Below are 19,634 nucleotides of genomic sequence, written 5' to 3' on the forward strand. Positions count from 1 at the left end.
ATCGGCTGGTCATGTCAAACCCTGTGCAAAGATTATAAATGTATTTATCATTGCACAAACATGATTTGGAACCGATTTTGATTGATTTTTGATCTTGACTTTAATGTCTAAAATATGTTTGATGTTGAATTATGTTGCTTTGAACTTTGCCTAGAGTGTTATGCCAGAAGGCGATGGCTTATGGGCCAATCTGGTAGACTAATTATTTCTAATTCTTCTACTGGAGTATATCATCCCGGGTATCCTTCGTGTTGCAAGCTGTAGGCCCGCTTACTTTAGCACTGTCCTTGTGGTACTCCGTGGTGTGTGGGGAGCTCGGATGATGAACCATATGACACCAATCGTGGCTTATGAAATACCCCCCCAAAAAAACAAAACGTCCACTTGAAATTGATCCTGTTGATACTGACCACAGACCGTCTCTATCGATTGAGTATTGGCCACGTTTCCTTGTTGTTGAGACTTCTGACAAGACAAAATTAAACCTGAACCCTTTCGCAGTATCTAAGGGTATTCAAGGTATTGCAGGAGATGTTAAGAACATTAGACGCTTACGTTCGGGTGCCTTACTAATTGAGTGCAGCAAGAAACAACAAGCAACCAACTTGATGAGTATTGAATCTTTTGTGGGTATTCCGGTCACGGTCTCTGCTCACAAGACCTTGAACACGAGCAAAGGTATCATAAGAGATCGGGATCGATTGTTTGCTGACATGACCGAACTTGATGTAGCATGTGAAATGAAAGATCAAGGTGTGCTGTATGTGAAGCGCTTTTCAACCCGAAAAAACATTGAAACATCCCAAACGAATACCTATCTGTTTTCTTTTTCATCACCAAATGCTCCCAAATCAGTGAAGGCAGGTTACTGCAATATCCAAGTTGAAACCTACGTCCCCAACCCACTCAGGTGTTTTAAATGCCAGAAATATGGACACGGTGTAAATACCTGCACATTGTCTGTTGTGTGTGCTCACTGTGTTGAGAAGACACATACAACAGAAGACTGTGACAGTGATTTTAAAAAATGCACCAACTGCTCAGGCGGCCATTCATCTCGGTCAAAACAGTGTCCAATATGGAAAGAGCAAATGGAAATAAACAGAATAAAGTATACCCAAAACTTCTCTTTTTCTGAAGCAAAAAAACTGGTAAGAGATCTGACCTTACAGAAAGTTATGCTACAGTCGCAAAACCGCCATCTGAGTCCAGATCTAAAGTAACAAAATCATCTACAGGCTGCCAAACTACCTTGACTTGAGTCAATTGCGATTCTCCACAGCTTTTTTCTTCCTACTATGTCATCTCAGACTAAGGAATCACTTCCTAGTACCTCAAACTCTTCTTCTGATAAGATATCATCATCTCAGTCACACTCAAAGTCTCAGTCGACAGCTGGTAGTCAACACACGGTGAAAAGTAAATCGAAGCCAAAGCCTGATGCTACAAAACAACAAAGTGGCAGAGTTCCTAAAGGGTCACAGAACAAAATTCAATTGTTCAATAAATATGGGTCTCTTGAAGACATGGACGTTTCTGAAAACGTCCATTCTAGGGCACATAGCTCGTCGCCCTCCAAAAGAGTGCGGGGTGGATCCCCAATAAATCCCCCAAAAGATAGTTTATTCCAATTATATTGTACAGTGGAACTGCAGAGGATTGAGGACTAATTTACATGAATTACAGCTATTAGTCCAAGATTTTACACATTCAGCAATATGTCTCCAAGAGACATATTTAAAACAAACACATACATTTGACCTTCGTCATTTTAATACATATCATTGTTTTTCACCTCCAGGTGATACAGCCACTGGCGGATCATCCATCCTAGTCATATAAAACGTTATTCAAAGCCCTGTTCCACTTAATACTAATATGCAGGCTGCTGCAGTGAGAATTACTTTACATGTAGCTTTTACGCTATGCTCACTCTAAATTTCGCCGTCATCGACGTTTGCGAAAACTGATTTTCAAGCTTTATATCACTAACTCCCGAAGCCCTGTATTATAATGGGAGATTTAAATGAGCACAGCCCACTCTGGGGTAGTGTAACTGCAAACACTAAAGGTAAGTTGTTGGAGGACTGATTTATGTATTTATAATGATGGTTCCAACACATATTTACACCCCGGTACAGGGACTTATTCTGCTCTCGACTTGTCACTCACAAATTCAGAACTACTTAGTGAATTCGAATGGTCAGTCCACGATGACCCCTGTGGAAGTGACCATTTTCATACTATATTAAAAGCTGTAACTCCATCGGATGTTCCTCCATCATCAAGGCGGCATTTTAAAAAGGCTAACTGGGCTTTATATAAAACAGTGTGTGCTGAAAAGCTTAAACCTCAATGTTTTATTGACGTTCCTGGTGCTATTAAATGGTTTTCTGATGAACTGAACTCTATAGCTGATGAGTGTATACCAAAGTCCTCTGCAGTTCCACATATTCGAAAACCATGGTTCAACGATGACTGCAAACAAGCTAGGAAGGCAAGGAAAAAAGCTGAAGCTAAAGGTAGTAAATCTACAGTCCATCATTTTAAACATGGGGATCAGTTACGTACTGATAAATCAGATATTGCAAGTAAACTGGGCGAAACTCTCGCTAAACATTCTTCCTCTTCTAATTATATACCTAAATTTCAGCAATATAAAAACAAGAAGAAAAGAAAACTATTAATTTTAATTCTGATAATGGGGAAGATTATCATGAAACTTTTTCTATTCATAAACTCCATACAGCTCTTGATCAAGCTCATGACACTGCTACAGGAGCTGATAACATACATTATCAACTCTTGAAGCACTTACCAGACTCCTGTTTAGAAACGCTCTTGTATATATTTCATGATATTTGGACTTCCGGGAAATTTCCTTCTTCATGGTGTGACGCTATAGTAGTACCAATACCTAAACCTGGACGTGATCATACGGATCCGTCCAATTATCTTCCGATTTCATTAACTAGCTGTGTTTGCAAGACCATGGAACGCATGATAAATAATCGACTTGTTTGGTACTTGGAAACGAATAATCTCATTACAGATATACAATGTGGTGTCCGGAAAAACAGAAGTACAGTCGACCACTTAGTGCGTTTAGAATCATTTGTAAAAACGCACTGATCAATAAACAACACGCTGTGTCTGTCTTTTTTTATCTTGAAAAAGCATATGATACAACATGGAAATATGGCATTTTAAGGGATTTACATGACTTCGGTTTGCGAGGTCGTTTGCCTGAATTCATAGGCAAATTTTTAAATAACAGACAGTTCCAGGTTCGTGTAGGTTCTACCCTGTCTGATCACTACAATCAGGATCAGGGTGTTCCACAAGGCAGTATTTTGTCTGTCACTCTTTTTAGCATCATGATCAACAGCTTATCTAAAGTTTTAAACCATTCAATTGACGGATCGTTATTTGTGGGTGATTTTAATGTTTCTTGCATATTTCTAAAAAATATGCATACTATTGAACGGCAACTGCAGCTGTGTTTGAACAAAATAGATAAATGGTGTCTCGAAAATGGCTTCAAAGTTTCTAAATAAACAACCAATTGAGTACACTTGTGTCGTAAAGATAAACCACATAAAGACCCAGAACTATTTTTAAGTGGCACCCCTATCAAAGTTGTCAAGGAGGCTAAGTTCTTGGGACGTATTTTTTATTGCCGCATACTAAGTACCTAAATGCTAAATGCTTGAAGGCTCTCCATTCATGAAAGGTTGTTTCTAATTCAAAATGGGGTGGGGATCAGACCACCCTCCTTCACTTATATAGATCACTCGTGCGATCGAAACTTGATTACGGCTCCATCGTATATGGTGGAGCTTGTCAAAGCTAAACTTGATCCTGTGCACGACCAAGGCCTAAGACTTTGTCTCGGTTCTTTTAGAACTTCTCCTATCGACAGTCTGTACGTCGAGGCTGATGAGCCTTCTCTCAACCAACGCCGTATAAAACTATCTTTACAGTACATTACAAAATTAGCTTCTAATGAGTCTAATCCTTCATTTAATTGTGTCTTTAATCCTCTTTTTGAGGATTTGTATAACAAAAAGTCTTCCCTTGTTCCGCCTCTTGGGCTCAGAATTAAGCCATTTCTTGCTGCTTCTAGTATGGAGTTGGAAAATATACCTCCTTCCCGACTTCTTTCTTCTCCTCCTTGACAGTTGGTTAGGCCACAAGTTGACCTAACATTAACTACAATTAAAAAATCAGACACGAATGAATTACTATACAAACAAGAATATAATCAATTAAAACACATAAAATAAATATCTATAAAATAGACACATGGGACACATGTACTTTGGAGAGGAGTTGCTTTGGTGGTAATGATTTGGGGGTAGAATGGCAGCACACCAAAGAACCCTTTTGGTGACTTTTCAGGGCAACTTATCTGGTGTGGGTTGCAGGGATCAGACTCTTCAACCTTTAGCAATTCCTTTTCTGGAACGTCATGGCCCTGGGTTAACATTTCGACAGGACAGTGCCCGCCCTGAAACGACAACGGTTGCTATGGATTTCTTGCAACACAACAAGGCTGACTTACTGCCTTGGCGTGCAAATTCACTCGATCTCTCCCTGAGAGAGCATATTTGTGACGAGATGGATCGACGTCTACGCTGTCTTCCTCATCCGCCAGGTAACGTCCTTGACCTTGCAACAGAACTGTAGCGACTCTTGGGTGACATCCCACAAACTCTCTTTGCACGTTTTATAGGCTCTATGCGTCGTCGTTCTCAATGCCGATGGAGGAGTGAGTGAGTGAGTGAATATTTAACGTCACATCGGCAATATCTCAGCAATATAGTGACGAGAACATTTGATAATGAAATGAAATATATGTCTATTATAAAACCTGTCAACGAAGGAGAGTAAACAACTAGAATATCACAGATGAGAATATAAAACTAGTAACTATACCTGAAACAATTTATCTACAGAGGACAATACAAGACAAAAATGGGCTATAGATCGCCAACAACTGAAGGTAGATCACCTACGAGGAACCATGGGGATTTACAGTGCCTCTGCTACCTGCATGGACCCTAGCTGGACTTACATCATCCCCTCAGCCGTCAGCAATTTGGGAAATCTAGCCATGCAAATAAAAAGACACTTTTTAAAAACGTGGAAAGTTTGAATTTACTTTGAATGTTTGTGGACTTACATACCCTCTCAAGGGGACAATAGTTTTACAATACTTCAACCCCCCTCAAGGGCACAGCCACTAACAATCTCAGTTATTAATCTAGAATACCAATAATAAAATATTTATCTATTTACAATTCTGATAACAAATGTAATTCTTTTTTTACAATACTTCAACCCCCTTTCAGGATACAGCCACTAACAAGCACAGTTATGAATTTAAACGTTCAATAATAAAATATTTATCTATTTACAATTCAGTAAATAAATCTATTTTTTTTAAAAATGCAATGATTAAATGAGATTAAATGTTTAAACAGATCCTTCAGAGTTCGTGAATTAAAATACTGATCCCTTGTAATGGAATACTCAACACAGTCAAGCAGGATATGCTTGACTGTGATTCTTCCATCACAAGGGATACAATACGGAGGATCCTCACCTTTAAGCAAATATTTATGTGTATATCTTGTGTGATCAATACGACATCGTCGCATGATGACCTCCTCGAATCTGGACTGACAACCCAAGTAGGTGTAACCAATATACGGTTATATTTCATGTAATTTATTTATACCTACTTGAGTGTCCCACTACTTCTGCATCAGATCACGGATATACGTTCTAATGGAAGCTTTGTAATCGGAATATGGAAGAAGAAGTGGTGTCACAGATTTGTTGAGTGCTGCCTTTGCAGCAACATCGGCCATCACATTCCCAGAAATACCCACGTGACTGGGTAACCAACTAAAGACAATGTCGTATTGGCCAGTAGCATGATTATTAGACAGTTCAATAATTTCAATTAAAAGTGGATGTTTACAAGAAATATTTTTAATAGCCTAAAGGCAAGAAAGAGAGTCGGAATAGATTATATACTGTTTACGTTTCGGGTGTCTTTGAATATATTTAAGAGCTGTTAATATGGCGTTATCTTCTGCCGTAAAAATAGAACTGTTGTCTGGTAATGTAGAAGATATTGTTCTGGATCCAATGACAGTGGCACAAGCAACTGCGCCACCGTCCTTGGATCCATCTGTAAATAAGGATTTGTAATTATTTTATGTATGTTTCAATTGATTGTATTCTTGTTTATACTGTAATTCATTCGTTTCTGATTCTTTAAATCTAGTTAATATTAGGTGATAAAGGTTATAAAGAGGATTGAAGACACAGTTATATGCAGGGTTAGATTCGTTAGAGTATAATTTTGCGATATATTGTAAAAATAATTTGATACGGCGTTGTGCAAGTGATGGTTCATCGGCCTCAACGTAAAGACTGTCAATAGGTGAAGTTCGGAAAGACCCAAGAGAAAGTCTTAAACATGATGGTGGACAGAATTAAGAAGTTTAAGGTTGCATTTGCAGGCTCCACCATATACGAAGGAGCCATAATCAAGTTTAGAAAGTACGAGAGATCGATATAGACGGACAAGGGTAGCTTGATCCCCTCCCCATTTAGAGTTTGACACCACTTTCAATAGGTCACGTGCTTTCAGGCATTTAGTTTTAAGTGATTTAACATGCGGCAAAAACGTTATGTGTGAATAAAAGATTAGACCTAAGAACTTGGCTTCCTTCACAACTTTAATCGGAGTGCCATCTAGAGATAATTCAGGGTCTGTATATGGTTTGTATTTACGACAAAAATGTATGCAGTTAGTTTTTCCATTTTTCCAAGTAGTGTCATATGCTTTTTCAAGATCAAAAGAAGATAGACACAGCTTGTTGTTTATTAATTAATGCATTTTAAGAAATGATTCCAAACGCACTAAGTGGTCGACAGTACTTCTGTTTTTACGAAAACCACATTGTATATCTGTTATGAGGTTATTAGTTTCCAAGTACCAAACTAGTCGATTATTTATCATGCGTTCCATGATCTTGCAAACACAGCTACTTAATGAAATCGGACGATGATTGGATGGATCGGTATGATCACTTCCAGGTTTAGGTATTGGTACTACTATAGCGTCGTGCTATGAGGGAGGAAAGTTACCCGATATCCAAATATCATCAAAAATATTTAGGAGAGTTTCTAGGCAGGATTCTGGTAAATGTTTCAGGAGTTGATAATGTAAGTTATCAGCTCCTGTATCAGTGTCATGAGCTTGATCAAGAGCAGTATGGAGTTTCATTATAATCTTCCCCATTATCAGAATTGAAATTAATAGTTTTCTTTTCTTCTTGTTTTTGATATTGCTGGAATTTTGGTAGATAATTTGAAGAGGAAGGTTGTTTAGCAAGGGTTTCACCCAATTTATTCGCAATATCTGATTTATCAGTAAGCAATTAATCTCCATGTTTAAGATGATGGACACTAGATTTAGTACCTTTACCTTTGATTTTCTGGATTATGTTCCATACCTTAGACATGTGTGTCCGAGAATTTATTTTGGATACATAATTTTGCCAAGATTGGCGTTTGTTCTGTTTAAAAGTACGCCGTGCTTTAGCATTTAATATTTTAAATTTATTTAAATCATGCACCATGGGATGGCGACGGAAATAATGTCCTTGCCTTCCTAGCTTGTTTGCATTCATCGCTGAACCATGGTTTTCGAATATGTGGAACTACAGAGGAATTTGGAATTCACTTCCCCAGAAAGATATTTAATAGCATCAGGAACGTCGATAAAACGTTCAGGTTTAAGTTTTGTCAGCACACAGTGTTTCATATAAAGCCCAGTTAGCCTTTTTAAAATTTCGTCTTGATGATGGAGTAACATCAGATGGTGTTACAGCTTTTAATACAGTAGGAAAATGGTCACTTCCGAAGAGGTCATCGTGGACTGACCATTTAAATTCTTTGAGTATTTCTGAATTTGTCAATGACAAGTCAAGCGCAGAATAGATCAGTGTCCCAGGTTGTAAATATGTGTTGGAACCATCATTATAAATACATAAATCATTGTCAGAACAAAAGTCATCCAACAATTTACCTTTAGTTTTTGTAGTTACACTACCCCAGAGTGGGTTGTGTCAATTTAAATCTCCCATTATAATACAGGGCTTCGGGAGTTGGTCATATAGAGCTTGGAGATCAGTTTTGGCAAACATGGAAGATGATGTAATATAGAGTGAGCATAGCGTAAACGCTACATGTAAAGTCATTCTCACTGCAGCAGCCTGCGTATTAGTATTAAGTGAAACAGGGCTTTGAATAACGTTTTATATGACTAGAACCGGTGACCCGGCAGTGGCTCTATCACCCGGAGGTGAAAAACAATGATATGCATTAAAATGACGAAGGTCAAATGTATCTGTTTGTTTTAACTATGTCTCTTGGAGACATATCGCTGAAGGTGTAAAATCTTGGACTAATAGATGTAATTCATGTAAATTAGTCCTCAATCCTCTGCAGTTCCACTGTACAATACTATTGGAATAAAGTATCTTTTTTTGGGGGGATTTATTGGGGATCTACCCCGCACTCTTTGGGAGGGCGACAAGCTATGTGCCCTAGAATGGACGTTTTCAGAAACGTCCATGTCTTCAAGAGACCCGTATTTATTGAACAATTGAATTTTGTTCTGTGACCCTTTAGGAGCTCTGCCACTTTGTTGTTTTGAAGCATCAGACTTTGGCTTCGATTTACTTTTCACCGTTTGTTGACTATCAGCTGTTGATTGAGACTTTGCGTGTGACTCAGATGATGATTTGTGATCAGACGAGGACTTTGAGGTACTAGGAAGTGATTCCTCAGTCAAGGTAGTTTGCCAGCTTGTGGATGATTTTGTTATTTTAGAGCGTGACTCCGATGTTGTTTTTGCTACTGCAGCATAACTTTCTGGAAGATCAGATCTTTTTGCCAGATTTTCGGCCTCAGAAAGAGAGATATTTTGAGTGAGATTGATTTTGTTTATTTCTGTTTGCTCTTTCCAAACAGGACACTGTTTAGACAATGAGTTATGGTCGCCTGAGCAGTTGGTGCATTTTATAAAATCACTAGTACAATCTTCTGTTGTGTGTGTCTGTTGTGTCTTGTCACCACAGTGAGCAAACACAACGGACAATGTACAAGTATTTACACCATGGCCTTACTTCTGGTATTTAAAACATCTGAGCGGGTTCGGAATGTACACATCAACCTTGATGTTGGAGTAACCAGCCTTCAATGATTTTGGAGCTGTCGGAGATGAAAAGGAGAACAGGTAAGTATTGGTTGGAACACTTTCATTGTTTTTTTGTTTTAGAAAAGCGTTTGAGGTATAGCACACCTTGATCTTTCATTTCAGTCATGATGTCAAGTTCTGTCATGTCAGAAAACAACCGATCGCGGTTTCTGATGATCCCTTTTCTCGTGTTTAATGTCTTGTGAGCAGATACAGTAACCGGAATTCCAACAAACGATTCTGTGCTCATCAAATTGACTGACTGCTGCCATTTCAACCTGCAGTGCACCTGAACGTAACCGTTTAATGTTCTTAACTTCCCGGCACCCGTGGCGAGCCACCTCCTCGTGGTGGGTGCTGGGTAACGTCAACAGCTCGCCGACACCCCCGTAGTGGAGCCGGGGGCATATTTGGTTCACCAACCGGTTTGCCGTGGGTTGCGGCCCTGTGTCGGTGGAGGAGGTGATCCTGGTGGTTGAGGGCAGTGGGAGCAGGACCATTGTTCCTATTGCTCAACACACCACTTTGGCCCTGACTTCACCTAGACGGGAGGTTGAATGGGCCCGGTTCAACCAATCATGCGAAGTCCTGTGCATGGATTTTATGTAATTGTACAAAATAGGATTTGAAGTTGTCTGTATTTCGGTCTTGGCGCGTTTGCATTGTAGAATATTATTTAACTTGACATTTGTATACATGACCTTTGTCTAGAGTCTTATGCCCAGAAGGCGGTGGCTCATGGGCCAATCTGGTGGAAGAATTAATCTTTTGGTTTTTCTGCTGGAGTATATCATCCGGGTATCCTTGGTACTGCAAGTTGGAGACCCACTTGTGTTTAGCATCGTCTTCATGGCACTCCGTGGTGGGTGGGGAGCTCGGATGATGAATCTTAAAACACTAAACTTGGATTACGAAACTCCCCTAAAGAAAACAAAACGTCCTCTCGACACTGATCCTGATCACGATGATCACAGACAGCCAAAACAATTGAGTTTTGGCCACGTTTTTTAGTAATGGAGACTAAAGATAACACACGATTGAAGTTTTGCAGTGCAAAAAGGCATACAAGGCATAGCTGTGAAAAACACTAGACTTTTGCGTTCAGGGTCATTGCTCATTAAGTTCAGCAGAAGGCAACAAGCAACTAATTTGATGAGAACTGAAACGTTCGTCGGCATTCCGGTATCAGTCTTTCCTCACAGAACACTTAACACCAGCAAAGGAGTTGTTAGAGACAGAGATCGATTGTTCGCTGACCAAGGAGTCATTTACGTCAAGCGTTTTACAACACGCAAAAACCACGAAACCGTTCAGACGAACACTTACCTGTTCTCATTTTCTTCTGCTAATGCTCCCAGATCAATAAAGGCAGGATATTGTAACATGACCGTTGACACCTACATACCAAATTCTTTGAGGTGTTTCAAATGCCAGAAATGTGGTCATGGTGTTAGTACTTGTACATTGTCCGTTGTATGTGCTCACTGTGGTGAGAAGACACATACAACAGAAGATTGCGAGAGTACTTTTAAGAAATGTACGAGCTGCTCGGGTGCTCACTCATCTTTTTTCTAAAGATTGTCCAGTTTGGAAACAGCATATGGAGATCAACAAGATCAATTTTACTCAAAACATCAGTTTCTCTGATGCAAAAAAGATTGTCTTAGGTTCTGAGATTAAGGAAACGTATGCTTCCATTGCAAAAACCCCTACAGTAACCACGTCATCTGCAAGCTGTCAAACGAACTTTACTTGGCTTAAAACCGAATCTCCTATGATGTTGCCGCCTGTAATATCTACACAAACTGTGGAACCACTTCCTGACACGCCCAAACCAATCAGAACCATCTTCTGCTTGTGATACGTCTTCTCAGGTATCTCAAATGTCTCAGTCTAACAGAAACGTTCAACCAGTTGTCAAAAGCAAAAGCAAACCGAAACCAGATTCTTTCAAAAAGCACAGTGGCAGGGCCTCAAAGGGGTCAATTGATAAGATCAGATTATTTTACAGATACGGATCGCTTGAGGACATGGGCGTGTTTGAAAACGTCCAATCGAGGGCACGTAGCTTGTCACCCTCGGAAAAGGTACGGGGTAGATCCCCTATTAATCCACCTAAAAGATAGGTCCATCTCAGCATACCGTGCAGTGGAACTGTAGAGGACTACGAACAAATTTTAATGAAATACAGTTGTTAATCCAGGATTTAGCACCATCAGCTTTCTGTCTGAGAGACATATCTGAAACAGACAGATAACTTTAGTTTACGTCAGTTTGAAGCGTATCATTATTTTTCCCCTCCTGGTGATAGGGCCACTGGAGGTTCCACTATCCTTATATGACGGGATGTTATTCACAGCCCTGTTACACTTAAAACTAATCTGCAAGCTCTTGCTGTGCGACTGACTCTGGGAGTAGCATTTACACTATGCTCTCTGTATATTCTGCCTTCTTCAAAACTACAACAGACTGATATGCAATCACTCTATGACCAACTCCCGAAGCCATGTGTTATTATGGGTGACCTAAACGGCCACAACCCATTATGTGGCAGTACTAACACTAATGCTAAAGGCAAAATACTTGAAGATTTCATTTCAAATAATGATCTGTGCATATTTAATGATGATTCAAGCACCTATGTGCACCCTGCAACTGGCACTTATTCTAGATTTATCTCTTGCAGATTCTAACCTCCTCAATGAATTTGATTGGTCTGTTCATAATGACCTTTGTGGAAGTGACCACGTCCCAACTATCTTCTCAGAAATTACTCCATCTGATTCTCCATCGTTTACGAGATGGAACTTTTCGAAGGTTAACTGGTCTTTATATCAAACTATGTGTGAATCAAAACTGCAACCTGAGTGTTTCCGTGATGTAACTGATCCCATTCAAACTTTTGCTGACATTTTAAATAAAATAGCTGATGAGTGTATACCAAAGTCCTCTACGACTCCACATGTACGAAAACCATGATTCAATGCAAATTGTAGACAGGTTAGAAAAGCGAGGAAAAAGGCAGAACATTATTTTCGCTGTCATCCAACTGTCCATAACTTAAAGGAGAATACGAACGTTTTGTGTTTTTTGCAATAATGGAAGGAAGCACCCTAAAAACACTTACCGTAATCAAAATTTCAAAAAAAATATGTAAAATTAGCAATTGACGCGTGAAAAACGCTCTCGAATTTCCGCCTATTACGGAAAGACCCGACAGTTAATGAGCAGCGGCGGGTATCACGTGACATGACGTCAAATGTGCCTGTCGCCGATTGCTACCTCTATGGTTTGGAATGACAAGTTGGCTGTGATCATGGATTCAGAAGCAGTAAGAGATGTTCCCGATGTTGTTTTTGACCTGGATGTCAGGCCATATCATTATGAGCCAATTTTGGAGCATGGAATAGAAAATTCCAGTGGTGATGAAGAGGAAGAGTCCAGTGAAACGGAGGCACCACTTGATGTCAACATCGGAAGACTCGGGAACACAGACTGGTAATTTCGTCATATAAACAATTATCGAATAATCGGTTTTATTGACTCGGTTAATACTGTTTTCATGTACCAGGTTTTGATATACCGACGTACTTAATTCCTGTCAAGGAGTAGTTTTATTTATCCGATCGCAGTAACGTTTTATGCGCTCAGCTCTTTAGTACGTTTCGTCATTCATAGTTATCGTCATGTAAAACACGGTTTAGGGAATGTTTGTGTATAACATTTTAAACAGTAAGCACATTTTTTGTTAATTGTGTGAAGTGTGTATGGCCGGCGATCGGCACAAATAATTCTCACTTAATATAATATTTTAGGTGTGACTGTGGCGAATGCATCCCGATGCCAACTGGTCTTGAGAGTAAATGTTGCCAGGAGATTCAGCAAACAGAACGCATGTGCGACGAAGAATCTGTGCAGTGTATCACTGAACATCCATATTTTGTGGACAATTGTCTTAGGAGAGGAGTGGTGTGGGTATCATTACTGGAGTTTGCTCAGCAGGATGGACCACTTGACGACAACGAGCCAATACATGAGTAAGTAAGTGTGTGTGTGTGTGTGTGTGCGTGTGTATGTATGTATGTATGTATGTATGTATGTATGTATGTATGTATGTATGGATGCATGCATGTCAGACATGGGGTAATTGTAATTTGTAATTGAAATTGAATGTAATTAATTACAAAAATCTGTGTAATTGCATGTAATTTGTAATTGATCGTTAAATATGTCATTTTTAATTGTAATTTAATTAATATCTCAAAGTAATTGAAATTTTCTATTACACGAAATTACACCTTAACGTTACGTTTTTCTAATTTTGAAGGTTATCAGGCAACCCATGCAGTAATTTTCTGTACAATAACGAGAACAAAGTGTTTTTTTTAATTAGAAGCTTGTTGTTTGTACATACTCTAGCAGGTGTTTTGAAAGAGAATTGAATGCCTTCCACCCTTTACATTATAAATGTACACAACACTGTCAAAAGAACATCAGTCAAATAGTTAGTCTTAGTTAATTAAAAACATGTTTGAAATAGATTCCAGCTAGGTTAGTATAGACATAATTACGACTGCCATTAACTTATGCCATGTGAATGGCATTAAACTATCATCATCTGCACTGGTATGAAACAAAGGGAATCAGTAATGCATGACTGAATGTAGTTCAGTATTTGAGGAAGTGGGGGATTAACTATACTGTTTGTCAAGTTCCTATCAAAATGGCATCTTTGTTTATTTCTCATAGGATATGGCACTAAAATATCTTACTGAAACTTTAGTCCTATTTTTATAATCATGAAATTCAGGAAGGCATAAATATAACTTGACAAATATTTCAGTATGTTAATATGGATTATAAATTTGTCATTTGAGCGAAATTTATCAGGACTTCCAACTAATGGACACAGGATAAAAAAAACAACAGACTGAACCATGTTTAAAGTTTAGAAATTAAACAGTCAAAATTTTTATAATTTAATTTCTGGACATTAAAAATGTGAACCGGATTTGGGGACTGACTGATATGAGCATGAAAAATTCATGCATTAATGCTTCAAAAATAGGTATCATGACACAGGACTTTGTCAATTAAAGAAATACAGAAAAAAATATTTTTAGAATTTTTTTTTTGTAATTGTAATTAATTACTTTTGTAATTAAATTAATTACTTTTGTAATTAAATTAATTACTTTTTAAATTAAAGTGTAATTTTAATTGTGGAAAATGAATATAACTGTAATATAATTTATTACATTTCAAAGTAATTGAACCCATGTATGTATGTATGTGTGCGTGTAAACAGCCATAAATTCTGATGCACAAGTAAACTACATATGTGTCACAGGGGACAATATAATTCAAAAAGATAATTAATTTATTATAATGAATTATTTGATGTAAAGATGGAAATGGGAAATCATAGAAATGTGAAAACAACACCAATATTGGAGCATCTTGTCTCAATTCATCGATTACTATTAAAATAAAAGTTTGCGATGGTATCTATTTAATAAAATGATGATCTCAGCTTCCTTCAATTGCAGGGCATACAGATACTGTTCATATCGTCGCTTCTCCAGATTGGTGTACCATACGCTTCCTAAGAAATGTAGGAAGGTTCATCCTTCCTGTGTTGTGAAAAAAATTAGGGAGGCATTTCCAGCAGAATCCGACACATACACTGGCTTCAAGTACGCAAGACCTCGACAATCTTCAATGTTTTCACTCAACAATTTCAAATCTGTTATGAAATACATTTGGAAGAATGAGCTGAGTCAGATGGCTTCCAGTTTATCAAGACTGTTTTGTCAGTTAAATAAGCTGTGACTGTTTACCCTAATAGATTACTTTATTGTATTAATTCCATGTCATATTCAGGAGTGGAAATAGTGTATTGCCCAACATTCCAGGCCAGTGTTTCTTTGTTTCTAATGTGCAAACTTCACTATCAGGGCAAGTGATTTTACATGTGCCACTGTACACTAGCAATTTTTTTTTTAGTTCACTAGCAATTTCCACCCCTGGGGATAATGTTTTTCACCCACCACATGTCAATGGTTTTGCATCATGCCTTCCAACACAGAGATATTCACCAATGCCTAATAGTATTACCTGTATGAATGTATTATAGAGCTATGAAGTGCAAATAACACAAAAGTCAATTCGTAAAAGTCACAAATTTTATTTACCGGTACTTCATAACCTTGTCATTTTTTGGTTGGATGACCTCTTGTCGTCTGATGAATAACAACAAAAGAGATCACTTTGTTTCACTCAGACTACGTATATAGCAGGAATTTCCTGAACAAAATATGTCAGGGATATTAGTATTTTTACAATTGATATTTCATCAGTGAATCAATATTCATAATTAAAAAAAATTCCAAACATCCCGAACTAATTTTGTGTATTTGTTGACTGATTTCATATTTCATGTAAATAAACCTATCTATGATGACCAGTGGTATCTTTTTCTATCTAAACTACACCTTAGGTATTCGTAAAACATGTGATATACTATGCTCCAAGGAACTAGACAGCAAGTACCGACAAGGTCTCAGATGCTCCATTCAAAATTACAACAGTAGTGCAACTGACAGAGTCTCGGAGTCTGTTGCAAGGCCTATCTCAAGTATACTCTACTTCGGCATCAAGAATCTTGACTTTTGTTGGGTGACCAAGTCTTTCTTAACAACGGGTTTAAAGCTCTTGGTAAGTGGCAAAGATGTACTGTGGAATTGCTTGTCTGCATCTTTCCTCGCTGATGTGAAGTTTGGCAAAGCTTTTCTTCTTTCTATTACAGCCCGCTGCAGGTCTTCCGCACAGTCTGCATGATACAAAATAGCAATTAATAATTATAATACAAACAATTTAAAAACTATAGACAACACAACACAGGCTTCATTTTCACTGTACTCATGCACAAATGTATTTTGTTGCAAAAGATCAAGGGAACATATCGGATGCTGAGAAAGTGAGTTTAGTTTTTACCTGCACTCAGCAATATTCCAGCTGTATGGCAGCAGATCACATTTTGAAAAAGCACTACATCAACAGTGAGAGTTAAAATTCAACAGAAATATGATATGAAACAAAAACAATACTGTTACACCAGTCTTAATTTTGCATGTGAAAAATCTGCAGTTCCAGACTTACTGAAAGTAACTTGTTGTTTCACAGGTTTAACTACAGCTTCCTCTCCTTTCTTTGATTTGGGATACATCATCTTCCATCTTGAATTGCCCACCTGATCTGTTGCTTGTTCGCGGTTTCCATTTTCATTGAAATGGAGAGCAGCAAGGAACATTCTGAAATATTTAAAGTTGGCGTGATAAGTGAAAAACATATGTCACTGCTATGGTTATTGAACTCACTTCTACAAAGTGTAAACCAAGCATTGCAGCTGAGATCAAGAACACTCCACACTTATTAGTGGCATCTGTAATGTATATATTGTAGAAATTATTGGAGCAATTATTATGAATGTCTGCAGAGGGGTTCTATGCATATCTCACCTTGCCATCATTGCAGCATAAAAGTAGTGGGTATTCTTCGGCGCAAAGTGATTCTACACACTGTGAAAAACCTCCAATGCAAAAGTCTGATACACTGGAGACAGGTTTGGCAAATCTCTCACCAGGTAACCACTGCTGACAACCTCCATGAAAGCTTTGTATGGTTTAGAACCTATAAAAACAAAATTGCTACTGATAATGTCTTCATTTATGTTGTCATAGTTAATGTCAAGTGTACCTTTATGGTAGTCTGGCATACTAACGGTAAATTAATGCCTAACTGTGTATAAATAATGAAAAGAACTTGTTCATTGGTCACATATGAAATGCTAATAATATTAAGAAACATTTGAAAAGGCGAACCTTCTTTCAACCATAGCCTTTCCTCAGTCAAGGGTCCATGCTCACACTGCTTGAACTTGGACGAGTGTCCTTCATGTTTGTTAGCAACATGATTTATCACTGACAGCCATTTGTCCACTTTCAAATCTGGATCATCTTTACATGAAGCAGCTACCCAGTACATATGGTTTGTAGTTGACTTGATCCAAGGACGAACTGCAGCACATCCAGGCTTTTTGGCTGCTGCTTCCAATTTCTTCCCAACTCCTGGCATCAATTGGAATAAGTAAAATGTAATTTAGTGGTAGACAACAGTGTTCATATGCAGTCAGTTCACATCAGATTTCACATATTTACAATTAGCCAACTCATTTTTATCTGAATGCCAGCAAATAGTAATTGACGTACATCAATAATCTGTATTATGAACAGATGAACACAAAATATGTTATGTATATTGAGTTGCTTTCCTCATTACAAATGACCTATGTTATTATTTAATTCCTTACCTTTGGTTACATGCCATACATCAAAGTAATGTTCCTTGTCCTTATGCTGCTCTCTCATGTATTTCGTCACTGAGACATGGCGATCTGTGATGACTTCCTTAATGGAACATCCTTTCTCTTCAAGGAATGACAATCCTCGCTTCAATCCCTCAAGTTCCATATGATGTGAATTCTTCACCTCATTGCTCTGAAACAATAAACACGAACATATCAATCACTTAACTGTCTGTTCCAGATTTCCAGATTTCTTAATAGGAATAAAGCTGCAAACAGCATCAAGCACAACACATGTCCACAATATTGCTACTTTTTACACAAATGTTTATAACATACAGCAGTATCTTGGGATTTCACTTATTGCCACTCACCTGGACAAGCTGAATGTCCAAAATTCTTCTGTCTCGAAGATCCATCAAGGTGTATGTGCCATACTTCGCACAATGTCCTGGCGTGTCACATCTCCCATCACCTCCCAAAACAAGTGGATTCTCACCAACACGCTCCAACAAGCTTGACTGATGCTCATGCCAAACTTTTAGACAAGATGGTACAGTATAACATCGTTGTATGTTGATGAAAGTATCCATGCTAAAGATAGGCATTTTCATGAATTTGAACATTCGCAGTACTTGGGAGGCACATCCCCCACTCAAAAGAATACTGCTGGCACACAGAAGATTGCCCCAAGGCATTGTCCCGTGCATTGACTGACTCTGCCATCTTTTTGTGTGCCCCTTCAAGCACTCTGCCTCCACAGTTATCATGATGCCTTGATGTTGCACCAGTTTCACTTCACAAGTCATGCCACACAGTGAACTTGAAGTTGAACCAGACTGATGTGAGCAATACTTGAATAGTTTAGCAAGTGAAGTTTCAGAGACAAGAAACTGTCTTTCAGTCTGGGGATTTGCTGACAAGTAGAGAAATGATTCAGTATTGTTATCAGTATCTGTATCACAGTCAGTTTCACTGTCATCCAATTCTGAGTATTCAGAAGGCATGTATTCCTCATCACTTGTAAGAATTGTGTCCTCACAAGCATCAATGTCCTCCACTGCTTCGATGACACTGTATACCTCATGCTGCTTAGAACTACCTTGTGATATAGATGCATTTTCAGCTGAAAATAGCTCTAGAGGTGGAAGTGGCGCAAGATCACACTGAACTTCTTTGGAGATGGTAGTGACTGGCTTGCACTGGCAAGGACTTGTAACTTGAATCCTCCTTGTTCGTTGTGATATACTACACTGCTGTGAAATAGTCTGAGTTTTCTGGTTGACAAAATGTGAACTTTTGTTCACATATGAAGCAGACGGTCCAGTGAGTATGTCATTAGTTGATGTAGAATCTTGTCCTGGAAACTCTTCATGTTGCCTTACGTTTTCTATTTCATAAGGTTCATTTCTGTCTCTATCAAAGGCATTCGGCGGATTCGTTTCAATGGTTTGTTCATCATTCAAGATATCTTTCAGGATCTGCAAAAGATAGACAAAAAACACTCAAGATGTTCATAAAAAGCACAACATTAAATATCATCATATTTATGAACAATTTACTGTATTGTTTCAACTACTTAATTTTACCTAAGTAGCTAAACTCTTCATACATACCAGTAAATGTAAGGTCTTAAAAACTACCCCTACTTTAATGACAAAGTAGTTTACTGGAAAGAATATAATTATGATATATCATTCAGTTAAAGTGAACACGATAAGTTTACATAAAGTGGATGTTATATCATCATGATCATGATTAAATGGGAAGCAACTTACTTATTTCAGTAACAGGTAAATTTATATTCAAGCGCACATTTATTGATTTAAATAAAGGTTTGAAAAGTGAAGATCTGCGTGTCACACACACCAGTTACAGTAAGTTAATTATAACATGTCATGTTGCATAATTAACTAAATATTCTAGAAGGAAACCTCCGGTCAACTATTTTCACCGCAACACTATGCTTATGGAAAATTACTTACC

At 38.1% G+C, this 19,634-nt stretch overlaps 1 long non-coding RNA gene and 1 pseudogene across 1 annotated transcript; one reads left to right on the forward strand and one right to left on the reverse strand.

Moving 5' to 3' along the window:
• The first annotated feature begins 12,711 nt into the window (after positions 1–12,711).
• On the forward strand, positions 12,712–14,937 carry LOC137279209 (uncharacterized). The gene is made up of 3 exons (XR_010956677.1): positions 12,712–12,781; positions 13,099–13,320; positions 14,833–14,937. It is a non-coding gene; the product is annotated as an uncharacterized lncRNA (long non-coding RNA).
• Positions 14,938–15,927: 990 nt separating this feature from the next.
• On the reverse strand, positions 15,928–18,403 carry LOC137272860 (uncharacterized; annotated as a pseudogene).
• Positions 18,404–19,634: the final 1,231 nt, after the last annotated feature.

The sequence above is a fragment of the Haliotis asinina genome, chromosome 1 (genome assembly GCF_037392515.1).
Source record: "Haliotis asinina isolate JCU_RB_2024 chromosome 1, JCU_Hal_asi_v2, whole genome shotgun sequence".
Classification (NCBI taxonomy): domain Eukaryota; kingdom Metazoa; phylum Mollusca; class Gastropoda; order Lepetellida; family Haliotidae; genus Haliotis; species Haliotis asinina.